General features: G+C 40.5%; 1 long non-coding RNA gene across 1 annotated transcript in view; it reads left to right on the top strand.

Annotated features, from left to right (window-relative positions):
- Window positions 1–3,143: 3,143 nt before the first annotated feature.
- LOC110311125 (uncharacterized) overlaps window positions 3,144–14,027 on the top strand; it is an 85,439-nt gene continuing 74,555 nt past the window's right edge. The window contains exon 1 of the long non-coding RNA XR_015045791.1: window positions 3,144–3,261. This is a non-coding gene — a long non-coding RNA (uncharacterized LOC110311125). The remainder of the gene's footprint in view (window positions 3,262–14,027) is intronic.

Below are 14,027 nucleotides of genomic sequence, written 5' to 3'. Positions count from 1 at the left end.
ATATGTTTGGATGTAGTTTAGCAGACATCTCAAATTAAGCAAGCACCAAGTCAATTCCCTTATTTTCCCCTACAGTCATGCAAATAGGTTAGAGCTCAAGTTAGCTTTGATATTGTCAATGATATCTTAGTACTAATGCTATCCAGCAACTCAAGTCAGAAGCTGTAGGGCTTTCCCATACTTCTTACCTAGTTTATGTAAACTGCATTTAGGACCAAAACAAAACACTTCACTATCTTCCTCATTGCCATCTCTAGCCATCCCTCATCTTAATTATTCTGACATCTATAATTGTTCCTCTGACTTTATCTTTTGCTTCCTTATACATTTAATTTTTTTCAATACATTGCATAGGCAGACTCTTTTTAAAAGCTCACCAACAGTATTACTTTATTTAAGACTTAATAATCATTGTATTCAGAGTAAAATCCACCTTTGTAATGGTGGACAGGCTCTCTATGGCTTTGACCTTGTGTTGCTGACCTCAGTTCCTTCCCAGGTCATCCTGGCCTTTTCACTGATTTCCTGACAAATTAAGTAATTTTTAACTCTAATAATAATAAGTAAATTTAAACTGTAATAATAAGAAGGCATTTGCACTAGATACTGCTCCTTTTGTTCAAGGTTCCACCCAGATAAATCTCCCATCTTCCCCTAGACCTTGCTCAGATCTCAGTTTCCTGATACATGCCATGTATAGTGTCCATCTCATCTAAATTGCATGTCAGCTCTATGGAAGTAATTTTTTTTTTCAGTTCTCAATAGTAAGATAGTGCCTAAAACAGAAGGGGTTCTCCATAAACCACCATGAAATGATGTATAGCTAGCTATTATAGTTGGTTAATTTGAAAAACAAGCAAATTAAGTATCAAGATAGTATGGGGTCCAAACATGTTCAGCCCTCTAGTCCTTGGCTTTTCCACCTATTAAACAGAAACAATATTCACATCTATTCTATAGGTTTGTTACAAAGTCTAATTGAATTTGTTTAGTGTAAAAACACTTAGCAAAGTGTTGAGTATACAATGAAACCTTAAGATGTATTCATTATTCTTTTGGTGTGTGTGTGTGTGTCTGTGTGTCTGTGTGTATGTGTGTGTGTGTGTGCACACATGTGTGCGTACACGTGTAGCTAGAGAGTGAATGCAGAACCTTGCATGTACTTGGCAAGTGATCTACTCAATTATATTGGCAGTTCTTTTTATCTTAAATCTCGATTGCTTTTATTTTTGAGGTATGATATAATCACAATATTTCCTTCTTCCCTTTTCTCCCTCCAAACCTCCTATAAACCTCTCCCCATCCTCTTTAAATTCATGATCTCTTGTTTCACTAATTGTTATTGCATGCATATATGTATATTGGTATACATATATATCCCCAAATATAACCTGTTTAATCCAGTAATGTTACTTGCATGTATAATAATGTTACTCATGTGTATACTTTCAGAGCTGAGGAAATAAACACAGGAAATGTGAGCAGGAAGTAAAGTAGACAGGCTTTGTTTCCGCCACCATCTGAGCTTGTTTTTCTTTTACATCCTCACTAATGGGGAGTCACTTACTTAGAGGAGGAAGGGGTATGGATATGAGAAGGAAACAAGATCTTCCCTCAAAGAGGAGTCTCATGATATGCTCAGAATCTGCCTTCTGCCAGTGAGGAAGTCTGGCAGCTGTTTTTCCTGGAAAGGACTATAATTCTTATTGACTCCTGGTCCTACAACAAAAGATTTTAAAGATAGTAAGTTACTAACATTCCTTAGCGGTTACTGTGTCCACTAAGGACCATATGCCATTTTACCTGAATGGACTCACTTCATGCTGCAAATAGTCCCTACACAGCAAGCACCATGACCCTTCCCTGTCGGGCAGTGGACTGTGCCACCAGACAGAAGAACTGGTAAGGTCATAGCAAGTTCAGGACGCCGATAAATCTCATAATTGAAAACAGCAGCAGTTCGATCTAGCTCCCGACCAGGTTCTGGTTCTGAAGCACGTGACTAGGACAGCCCACTAGGAGGGCCTTGACAACTGCTCATGTAGCATAGAGCCTAGAGTTCTCTATATAATGAGACATGTGGATAGGTCCCTAGTGTTTAGCCAATGGGCTTCCCTTCTGGCAAAAGGTATTTAATCTCTGTTTTATCTTGAGTGTTTTCATTTTCACCTACCATGAATAAAACAGTTTGGACAAGCAAGGATTGTCTCTTTTATCAAGGACTGCCTGGGAGACCTTCCTCCTACAGAGCCAAGCCTATGACTCCCATAGAAGGCCCCTCTACTCCTGGCACTCACCGTGAGCTAAGCTGAATTCCCCTCTCCTGGACTCATCTTGGACCTGCTGGCTCCCGTTCCCAACTGCTCCTGGTCTCCAGTAGTGTCTGGGTACACAGGAGTTTGAGAACCACAACTTCCATTCTAGCCCCCGCTGTTTGTTACCCAGAGAACATGGGCTGGGACCTCTGTCTTAGAATTTCACCTTCCCAGCGGCATGTCGGTGGCCCAGCCATCCCACGAGTCCAAAACCGCAGCCACAAGGCAGAAACATAGAAAGGCACTTCCCTTTTGGCAGTCGAGGAAACAGAGGTACACGGAGTGAGCAGCTTAAATAAGTAGTGCAGAATGGCCTCTGAGCAACCCCCTGGTCCTGCAACCCAGCAGCCGCTAGAACAGCTATTGCTGGGATGACTGAGCCCCAAATCCATTGATAGTTACAGCTTTCAATCTTAGCAGCTCTGTTGTGGGCGAGGGCACATAATAAGGTCTTGTGTAGCCTGTTCTTTTAATTTCTATCTTCTTCATCACTTCAGGAGGAATGAACATGAAGCAGAGTGACCCCATATGGGCAGGACCCACATGGTATCCTGGTATCAAGGAACAAAACAGGAAAAACTCCTGATGAGAAATAAACCAGACAACAAGACACAGTAAGTGCCCAATGCTGACTTTAAAATAGTTCCTATAACTCAGACAGCAAGAAGCAGAATATTTAACAGAGAGAAAGGGAAACATTGTAACTAGAACACATCATAATCGGAGTAAAACGTTGTCCTACATCACAGAGAAACGGAGCATCTTCACGGGTTGAATGATAAGGAATAACTGCCCAGGTATTTTCACTTCTCAAATACATGAGGAAGATCAGAACTTATGATATTAAAATGTTCCAGATGCTTCAGGCCTCTGGTTGACTCTCACAAACGTAAAATCTGGAAGAGGCCCAGATCAGGAACTTCTGCCTACATCAGACCTGGAGTTGGTAAGAAAGCAGACACGCCTTTCCCTGGAGAGTAAGGTCTATGGACCTGTGATTTCATGTTGTCCCCTTGGGATTGTCTTCAATAAGAGACCCACCCGGTAAAAAGAACAACAATAACAACAACAAAAAACCTGATCTGATTTATGTTCAAATCAAAAACATTAGTTTACCCAGGAGATTCATGTCCAGCAAAACTTTTAGACGCTTTCAGATGTTTTGGGTTCTCTCCATTTCCAGAAGGAGGCAGGAAAGGGCTCCAGGTCATTCCTCTTTCCAGACAGGTTTTGAGAAATAATTAAATCTGAGAAGTAACTCATTTCCAGACATTCTTGGCTGACTTTCACCCCACAGTTTCAACCCTAGCCTGCCAGATGTTTCTAAGGACAGAGTGAAGGATTGGGCGTGAGATGACCATGACAGCAGATATCTGGGGCATGTGAAGAATGCGTGATCCTGGCTCAGCACCGCTGGGCGCTGGGCGTGCTGCTCTTCTTTCCTGTGGATTCGCGGTTCACCCCTGCAGCCTCCACCCAGGAAACCCCGTCCCTCCTAAGCACTTCCCCAGCTCTCCAGCCTGTGTTCCTTCACCCTCCCCGACCCCCCAGTATTACCTGTCTACCTCATGCTGTAGTTAGTTGCCTCCCACTGGACTTGGCTCTTATTGTTATTTGAAAGCAACACGTTATATAAAAGGTATTACATTTTAATAACACTTCTTGTCTATCTATCTATCTATCTATCTATCTATCTATCTATCTATCTATCTATCTATCTATCTATCTATCTATCTATCCTTTATTTGGTTTCTTTGAGACAGGCTTTCTTTGTGTAGTCCTGGCTGTCTTGGAACTCTCTTTGGAGACCAGGCTGGCCTAACCTTCGAACTCAAGCAGAGATCAGCCAGCCTCTGCCTCCTAAGTACTGGGATTAAATGCATGTGCCATTGTCACCAAGTAGTGCTTTCTTTAATAGCCCCACCCAGCAAACTCAGTAATTCAACACCATCATCTAAGAGCCTTTTTCCATGTGGGTCTCCTTTTCCCTCCTCTCCCCTATTTCAACTCCTTTGTTTGCACCTCTTTTTTTAAAAAAATATTTATTCGTTTATTTATTTTTGCTACTTATGTTACTTATATTGTTCTCTTGATTTGGGCTTCATTTTCTCCTGAGCAGCTTTCAGACTCTTAGAATGTTTGAGGTAGTGAGTCTTTCGAGACCTTCTCTCTCAACCATCTAATCTGAAGATAAACATGCTGAAGCTCAGAGAGGTCACATGGTTTGCCCGAGGTTCACTGTAGCGCAGAGGCAGAGAAAAAAAAAATACCTGGGCAGTTATTCCTCATCATTCAACCCGTGAAGATGCTCCGTTTCTCTGTGTTGCAGGACAACGTTTTATGCCAATTATGATGTTGTGTTCTAGTTACGATGTTTCCCTTCCTCTCTGTTAAATATTGGTTGACATGAATGCAAATAGAAAATGTTAATATTTTAAAAGGAAGGATTTTGGGGGTAGGCAAGACAATGGTTAAGAGCTACCATGACAGAGTAAGCTGGCCAAACTACCTCCTTTCTTCATCTGTGAAATGGGGTCAGCCAAATAGTCCTTATCTCGTTGAGCTGATAGAGATATAGGTGAGGGTGATGGAAAGGTTGGTCCTTTGTACACAGCAAGTGCTTTATGTGTTCTGTAATCACTTTTTCACACTGCTGTGTTTCTCACAGAGCAGAAGACTTTACTCTTAACGTTGCCTTCTGATTCAACTCTTAGCGGTGCTGTCTGTTCTCCAAGGACCAAATCATTTTGGTCATTGCCTCCTTTTTGGTCATAACCCTCCTTCAAAGGCTTATGGGAACAGTAAAACTTTGCAGACATATTCATTTGGAAGGACAGCTTGTTCAATTTTACAAACATATGGAATAATAATACAGTACAAGAAGGAGAACAGTAACATTGTTGTAGATGTGTAGAGGATGCTGGAGGCATGGCGGCTGAGTAGGTGACAGACACTAATTCAGTGTCCTTCAAATTGAAGGTGTGGGTTTATTAGTGGAAAGAAAAGTCATTTAGAAAGTCATGGTCAAATTTGTTTTAATGGAACAGATATATTCTCTATAATAAGAGAAAATTGTTTTGTGAATTGGGATACAGTCTTATTTATTTGTTAATTAATTAATTAATTGTATTTCTATGTAACTCTAGATATCTTGGAAGCTGCTATATAGACCAGGTTAGTCTTGAACTCACAGAAATCCACCTGCCTCTGCTTCCTAAATGCTGGGATCAAATGTATGCCCAATATTATAATTCATTTCTTACTTTGATTCCTCATTAAAAATTGAGAAAGCCTCCTAGTTAGAAAATTTTTATTTTGGCAATGAATAGCAATTATTCTTTTTTAAAACTATTTTTAAAAAGATTTGTTTATTTATGTATATGAGTGCTCTATCTGTATGCCAGAAGAGGATGTGAGATCTTCTACGTGGTTTCTGGGAAGTGAACTCAGGACCTCTGGAAGAGCAGCTAGTGCTCTTAACTGCTGGGCCATCTCTTCAGTCAAACAGCTGTCATTCTTAAATGACATAGTTATTGGTTGAATAGATTACTCCCTCTGAAGCCTTTGTTTTTTGAGAAGGCTCTTCTTTATTTATTTGCTTAGAGGAAATTTACATTGTTGGAAGAGAGAGGAAGAGAACTGTCACATTGTAAATTATCTGAACTGATCTAATCACAACTCCTTCTCAGGAATAATATCTACCTCGAAAGTAGAGCTTTTCCTGATTCTTCACAAAACAGGGTGTGCATGTGATGCATTGTGAGGGCAGGGGGAGGAATCCTTGTTCTTTGATCAGGTGGGAGGCTCTCATCCCATCTCTTTTAGCATCCACCAAAGACTACACTCTGGCTACCTTAACCACACTTTCTGTACTGATGCTTTGCGATTCCCTTTGTTTCTTGTCAGCCTATGATTGTCCTTTAAACTTTTACTTGCTTTTATTTCTACAGTTAAAGGGACTGGGGCCCTGTGTGGAGGAGAAACCCTGCTAATTAAGGTTGAAGTCTGACATCTGAAAGCCCTGAGCCTGGTGCAGAAGGTCAGACTCTCTTTACCAGCAGGGCTTCTCCTTCCCTGACCTTGTCTGGGGAGCTCAAAACCCCCATACCCTTTACCTTGAGAATGTTGTGTAGTCTTGGTTAGATACAGGTTTTGCTTTCTTTCTCCTGATAAGAACCTGTTCAGCTAGCACCTGAGATTCCTGGAGTGCCTCCCCATGCTAATGAGACATCTCAGAACCACCCGAAACACTGTTCAGCAACTCTGTTCCTTTGTCCTGATGGGCTGGTGGCCAACGAGCCCTGGGGAGAAGGAAGGCCCACAGTCTGGAGGTGTTTAAAACAGAGCAAAATGCTGCCTTTGGCTTTCTCTCTAACTTGAATCCTGACCCGTCCAGCAGGTTCAGTTATTCAAGGGTCTCGAGGGGACCTTCTCCTAAGAACCAAATTGGGGGGTAGAGAGAGACGAGAACCTTGTGCGAATAATGACACAGAAACATTCTGAGTGGCATCAAGGTTCCAATGTATTAGCCAGGCCCAAGGTTTAAATGCACAAGCAAAAGGGGAAGTACTTCTCAGCAGGAGGGATGGGACAGTGGAAAGTTTTCTTTTGGCGACTACACTGGGAAGCAGGAACTTGGCGGTATCAGGGTACATCTTGAGGTCAGGACATCCAGCGCTGACTTAGGGCTGGAACAATCTGTGGTTGTTCTCTGAGTGGTGAGTTGGTGGCCCACTTTTGACCCCCTTTTCTTCTCGGGGGGAGAGGCCCAATTCAGAGATCAGGACAATTGTGTTGTCTTAATAGCTCCCAACAGAATCCTAGAGGTATTCCATCCAATAAATTAGTCGACTCTACCAAAAATGGATATTTGTTTTAAAATCAAGATATAATTATGATAAATTATAGAATGCATATAAAATGGGATTTAAGAGTGAGACAAAATTAGTGATTTTATAGTAGAAATGATGATTTTGTCAATATTAACAATTAATACTTGTGTTATATTTTAAATCAATGTGACATTTAGAAACAAAGAACTCTCAGTATAGTTCATTTCTACGCTTGAATTTAGTGACAAAATATGAGAAAAGAGATGCCTTACATCAACCTAGACATACAAATTAAATAGTGTACCATTTGATATCACTGTATCACTCCCATTTATAAATCTCATACACTGATAATGCTAGAGTTTTGTTGAAAGAAGCTTGCATTACTTATCTTCCTTTATGAATCTTTTGGAGGATTTTAAACCAAGTTAGACAGTTTTGTTTTCAGGTTCTTAAATATTCAGATGAATTAGCTTTATATGTGATGCAAATTATGTAGAGTAGAAACACAAGTGCATTGGCACAATGTTCATCACCCTTCATTTTCAAAATATTTCTCCCACATGTTCTTTTGAAAATATCAGCTCTGTCTTCATTTATCACCATTGTAAAATTTGTGGCCCTTAAGAAGTTGTGACAAAGTGATCGAAATTTACTTCCTTTTTTTTTTTTTTTTGAGTTTGCAAAGATAAATGTCACTTTTATTTCTTATGATGAAGTGGTGAAGTGAGATGAGAGCCGTACCCAAGCCTTACGAATGCATAGCTTGGGCTGAGCCGTGAGCTTTTCTATATAACTATCCCTAGGCCTAGGCCTGGAAGCTTCTTTTTTTTTTTTTTTTTTTTTTTAAACTTTTTTTTTTATTTATTTTTTTAATATTTTTATTACATATTTTCCTCAATTACGTTTCCAATGCTATCCCAAAAGTCCCCCATAGCGCCCCCCACTTCCCTACCCACCCATTCCCATTCTTTTGGCCCTGGCATTCCCCTATATTGGGGCATATAAAGTTTGCAAGTCCAATGGGCCTCTCTTTCCATTGATGGCTGACTAGGCCATCTTTCGATACATATGCAGCTAGAGACAAGAGCTCCGGGGTTCTAGTTAGTACATCATGTTGTTCCAACAATAGGGTTGCAGATCCCTTTAGCTCCTTGGGTACTTTCTCTAGCTTCTCCATTGGGAGCCCTGTGATACATCCAATAGCTGACTGTGAACATCCACTCCTGTGTTTGCTAGGCCCCAGCATCGTCTCACAAGAGACAGCTATATTTGGGTCCTTTCAGCAAAATCTTGCTAGTGTATGTAATGGTGTCAGCGTTTAGAAGTTGATTATGGGATGGATCCCTGGATACGGCAGTCTCTAAATGGTCCATCCTTTCATCACCACTCCGAACTTTGTCTCTGTAACTCCTTCCCTGGGTGTTTTGTTCCCAATTCTAAGAAGGTGCACAGTGTCCACACTTTGGTCTTCATTCTTCTTGAGTTTCATGCGTTTAGCAAATTGTATCTTAAATCTTGGGTATCCTAAGTTTTGGGCTAATATCCACTTATCAGTGAATACATATTGTGTGAGTTCTTTTGTGATTGTGTTACTTCACTCAAGATGATGCCCTCCAGGTCCATCCATTTGGCTAGGAATTTCATAAATTCATTCTTTTTAATAGCTGAGTAGTACTCCATTGTGTAAATGTACCATAATTTCTGTATCCATTCCTCTGTTGAGGGACATCTGGGTTCTTTCCAGCTTCTGGCTATTATAAATAGGGCTGCTATGAACATAGTGGAACATGTGTCCTTTTTACCGGTTGGGACATCTTCTGGATATATGCCCAGGAGAGGTATTGCTGGATCCTCCGGTAGTACTATGTCCAATTTTCTGAGGAACCGCCAGACTGATTTCCAGAGTGGTTGTACAAGCTTGCAATCCCACCAACAATGGAGGAGTGTTCCTCTTTCTCCACATCCTCGCCAGCAACTGCTGTCGCCTGAATTTTTGATCTTAGCCATTCTGACTGGTGTGAGGTGGAATCTCAGGGTTGTTTTGATTTGCATTTCCCTGATGATTAAGGATGTTGAACATTTTTTCAGGTGTTTCTCTGCCATTCGGTATTCCTCAGGTGAGAATTCTTTGTTCAGTTCTGAGCCCCATTTTTTAATGGGGTTATTTGACTTTCTGGAGTCCACCTTCTTGAGTTCTTTATATATATTGGATATTAGTCCCTTATCTGATTTAGGATAGGTGAAGATCCTTTCCCAATCTGTCGGTGGTTTTTTTGTCTTATTGATGGTGTCTTTAGCCTTGCAGAAGCTTTGTAGTTTCATGAGGTCCCACTTGTCAATTCTCGATCTTACAGCACAAGCCATTACTGTTCTATTCAGGAATTTTTCCCCTGTGCCCATATCTTCAAGGCTTTTCCCCACTTTCTCCTCTATAAGTTTCAGTGTCTCTGGTTTTATGTGAAGTTCCTTGATCCACTTAGACTTGACCTTAGTACAAGGAGATAGGAATGGATCGATTCGCATTCTTCTACATGTTAACAACCAGTTGTGCCAGCACCATTTGTTGAAAATGCTGTCTTTCTTCCACTGGATGTTTTTAGCTCCCTTGTCGAAGATCAAGTGACCATAGGTGTGTGGGTTCATTTCTGGGTCTTCAATTCTATTCCATTGGTCTATTTGTCTGTCACTATACCAGTACCATGCAGTTTTTATCACAATTGCTCTGTAGTAGAGCTTAGGTCCGGCATGGTGATTCCACCAGAGGTTCTTTTATCCTTGAGATAAAATTTGTGGCCCTTAAGAAGTTGTGACAAAGTGATCGAAATTTACTTCCTTAAAAAGTTTTTAGACCACACACTGCAGTGTTGATAACTATAGGTACAACATGTCTTATGACTTGTTTATTGGAAAATTATCCTTGAACATCTACCCCACTTCCTCCTGATGCTGGCAACTGCCGTTCTGATCTCTGTTTCTGTGACCTTGACTTGAATATAGATATATTCCTAAATAGAACCCACTCTGTTTTTATAATGCTACTTGTTTTATAAAACATTAAACATTTGTTCAAGGCCAACCACTTGGTATTGGACAACTGATTTGTATGCTCTTCCCTGGGGGAAGACTGTCTCTCCCACCCTCGGCAGTCTTTGTCTATAGTTCTTTGTGCGGATTGAGGCCACAAGGGCTTTCACCTATCCCTTTTGGAGTGTCTACTGCTATCCTTGGTCAGCCCATGCTTAGGCAGTCAAGTTGTTGAGAATTTGTGAGCATAGCGTCTGACATTACTGGGAGAAACAGTCTCACAGCAAACTCCCTGATTCTCTGGCTCTTATAATCTTTCCCTGTTCTGCAATGTCCCATGAACCTCACATGCGGGGATTGTTTTTAGATATATCCATTATCTCCACAACATGGCATTTCAGTTGGTTGTGGTTTTCTGTAATGCTCTATGTCTGTTGCAAAGAGAAGTTTTCCTGATGAGGGGTAGGTAAAGACTATATTTATCTGTGGGTACAAGAACAAATACTTAGAATGCAGTTTGGAATTGTCTTAGCTTAGAATCAGTAGTTGTAGGCTTTCTTTTAAGACCCATCACTTCAATAGCACTGAGTAGTTAGCTTGGTTTCCAGCATCAAGCTTGGATTCCCTTGGATGAGCTGGCTTGAAGTCCAGTTAGAGAGCTGTTGGTTACGTCTGAGGCATGTGTGCCACTATTGCACTGCTAAGGTTATTGTGCCATGCTGGTCATTTTTGTGATTCATAAACATTACACCTGGATAAGACTGTTGGTTTCTTCCCTCCTTCGAAAGCTTGCATGACATCTTTTGGTGGCATGAAAACTAGTACTCAGGGAGGAGACATTTAGACATCAGTTCTAGCTCAGGAGCCTCTGGGCCCTGTATCTGAAGTATATGATGCCTTTAAAAGAAATAGAAACTTACCTTTCATTCCTGGGTGGTGGAACCAAGGAAAATGGCAATAGTCTGTAAGGTTTCAGGAATCTCTTGGATAATCCTGGGCAACAACTCAAAAGAGGGCTTCCCATGCCCAGGTTTTTGTTAGATGATCTTTGGATATTGGAGGGAGCCTTATCAGTCTAGATGAGAAATTTTCATTCAAACCATGTATCTGTATTTATACAATGATTTGTGTGTATTTTAGTTTTCTTGTGGGGGAGGTGGTAGATAGTTAATAGTCCAAGTGCTTTAACTTTTTAAGATATTGTTACTGTTATTTTACCGTTCTTCCTTTTTCAACTTTATTCATCTTTCTTCTTCCTCTCTATAATTAGAGGCTCATTAATTTCCCCATTTTTCTGATCAGATTATTTGTTTTCTGCTATTCCCACCGGTTGTGGAAAATATTAAAAAAGAACTGTACCATCTGTGCTATACCCAGCTACTCTCTGCCCGGCTTCTCTCCACCTCTGGGCTACTTCCATAAGGCAGTCTTTCCAGCTCCAGTTTGCCCACCTCAGTGCCACTTCTGCCTTCTCAGCCATCTACCCCTTTGGGCTAGTTGACCCAAATCCCTTTAACCCAGTAAACCAAAACTCTAGAAGTTTATAATTAATTAATCAGATTTACATATCAATAAATTCTCAATTCACAAGATGCCCACACAATAATTTCAAAGCCAATTGATAATGATATAAATTGCCCACCTAGATAAGACAAGTTGTCCTGCAATTACCCATCCCTTATAAGATAGTCATAGCTACCTGTGGCTATTTAAGGCCATGCTGAATCTGGATCATCCTTTTCTTCCTTTATCTTCCTTCCTTTTCCCTCTATCCTCTCTCCCTCTGTCTCTCTAAAATCCCCAGCCGGCCTTCCTTTTCCACTGCAGGCTCCCACCTCACCTTGTGCCTGCCCTCATCTGCATATAGATAGCAGTCCACACCCACCTGCATTATTCCTCACCTTCCATATCCTGACAATGGTCCCTTTATACTTTCTGGGTTTCTGTAGTCGGTTCAGGCTATATACTCACACCTGAAAGTTTGGAGCTAGGAGCCTCCTATTAGAAAGAACATGAAGAATTTGTCTCTTAGGGTCTGGGTTACCTCACTTAATATGATCTTTCCTAGTTCAATCTATTTACCTGCAAAGTTCATGATTTCAATTTTCTTTACAGCTAAATCATATTTTATAGTATATATGTACCATATTTTTGCTATTCATTCATCTTAGAAGAACATTTAAGTTGTTTCCATTTCTTAGCTATTGTGGCTAAAGCAGCAATGAACATGTCTGAGCAAGGTGCTGTGGGAGAGTATGTTGAATTTGTTCAGCATATGTCAAGGAATTATACCACCACGCCCGGACTTTATTTTTTTAAATACTACACACACATACACACACACACACACACACACACACACACACCTTGGTCAGTCCCTATAATGTTACTTGTATGCATATATTTTCAGGACTAACTATTTGGTATTGGGTAATGAATTGGCGTGCTCTTCCCTGGGGAAGACTATTTCTCCTACTTTGCATCCTTTAAATGACTATATAATGAAATTTGTCCTTTAACAACTTCACACATAAATATAATACATACTGGCTACTCTCAACCATTTCCCTATTATGAATATCTGTCCCCTGTACAAATTTCTTTCTTTCAAGAATTACTTATTTATTTTATGTATATGAGTGCACTATTACTGTCTTCTGACATACCACAAGAGGGCATCTGATCCCATTACAAATGGTTGTGAGCCACCATGGGAATTGAACTCAGGACCTTTGGAAGAGCAGTCAGTGCTCTTAACTGCTGAGCCATATCTTCAGCCTGACAAATTTATATCTTAGATTCACATCTATTTGTTTTGTTTTGTGAGCCACTGAGTTTAAGTAAGGCCATCTCTATGACCGTGGGTTTGGAGTTATCCACGAAAGCCTGGTAGGCTTCAGATACAACTGAAGATAGTTGTTCTGGCTCTCCCAGAGTGTAACTGTAGTGAACAGTCATGAGGTATGGCCTCATGAGCTATGTTGTAATTGTAATGTAGAGAGGGTGCCATTTTTAAGCCCTTCACCTTATCTTCTGATTATTTCCTACTTCCATTGCCCTCTTCTTCATTGTTCTTCAGTACTTAAATGAAAGTAATTAGAGGGTGTGATGTCTTGTTTTGGTTGGAGAACTCAACTGTTACTTAATCTCAGCATCTTATGCAACCATGAGCCTCTGAGGGCACTACTGTTCACTGCAAAAAAAAAGTGGCTTCTCTGATTATATTTAAGAGTAGCTTTTATCAATGTGTAAGAACTTAGATATTTAGAAGGCAATTTAGTGTTATGTCAACTTAGTTAAACAGCCATAGAAAATTTCCCTCTTGGGCCTCTGGCCTCCTTAAGCCTGGGCTGTTTACTGAGGCTACAGTACCTGACTTGGATTCTCTCCCATAAGGCAGCCTAAAATCCAATTAGTGGGTGGTTAGTTACCTCACAACAATCAGGCCACTATTGCCCAGGTGGACACACATTGGCAGGCTTTTGTTTGTTTTTTTTAGGGCTCACATATAGGTAAGATGATGCATGCCTTGACTCATACTTAGATCGTTCCTATAGCTTGCTGATTGTGAATAATTCTAAGGTCAACATGAGAGTGGTAGTGATTTTTGGAATTTCGACTTAATGTTTTTCTTTTGCATTTATATATTCTGAAATCGGATCACTGAACCATACATTAGATTTATTTTTAATTTTTTTTTGAAGATAGACCATATTATTTTCCACTAAGGTTGTACTAGTTTGCATTCCCACTCCAAATGCTCAAGGGCTCTCGTTTCAAGCTCTACAATTGCTATTTTCCAGATGCAAACCCTCAGAAGAGAACAGACGGAAAAAGTTTTATAACACTGGGC

This window comes from Mus caroli, unplaced genomic scaffold, assembly GCF_978045245.1.
Source record: "Mus caroli unplaced genomic scaffold, Mus_caroli_1 scaffold_17, whole genome shotgun sequence".
NCBI classification, from domain to species: domain Eukaryota; kingdom Metazoa; phylum Chordata; class Mammalia; order Rodentia; family Muridae; genus Mus; species Mus caroli.
This window is presented reverse-complemented; position numbering and strand designations above follow the sequence as displayed.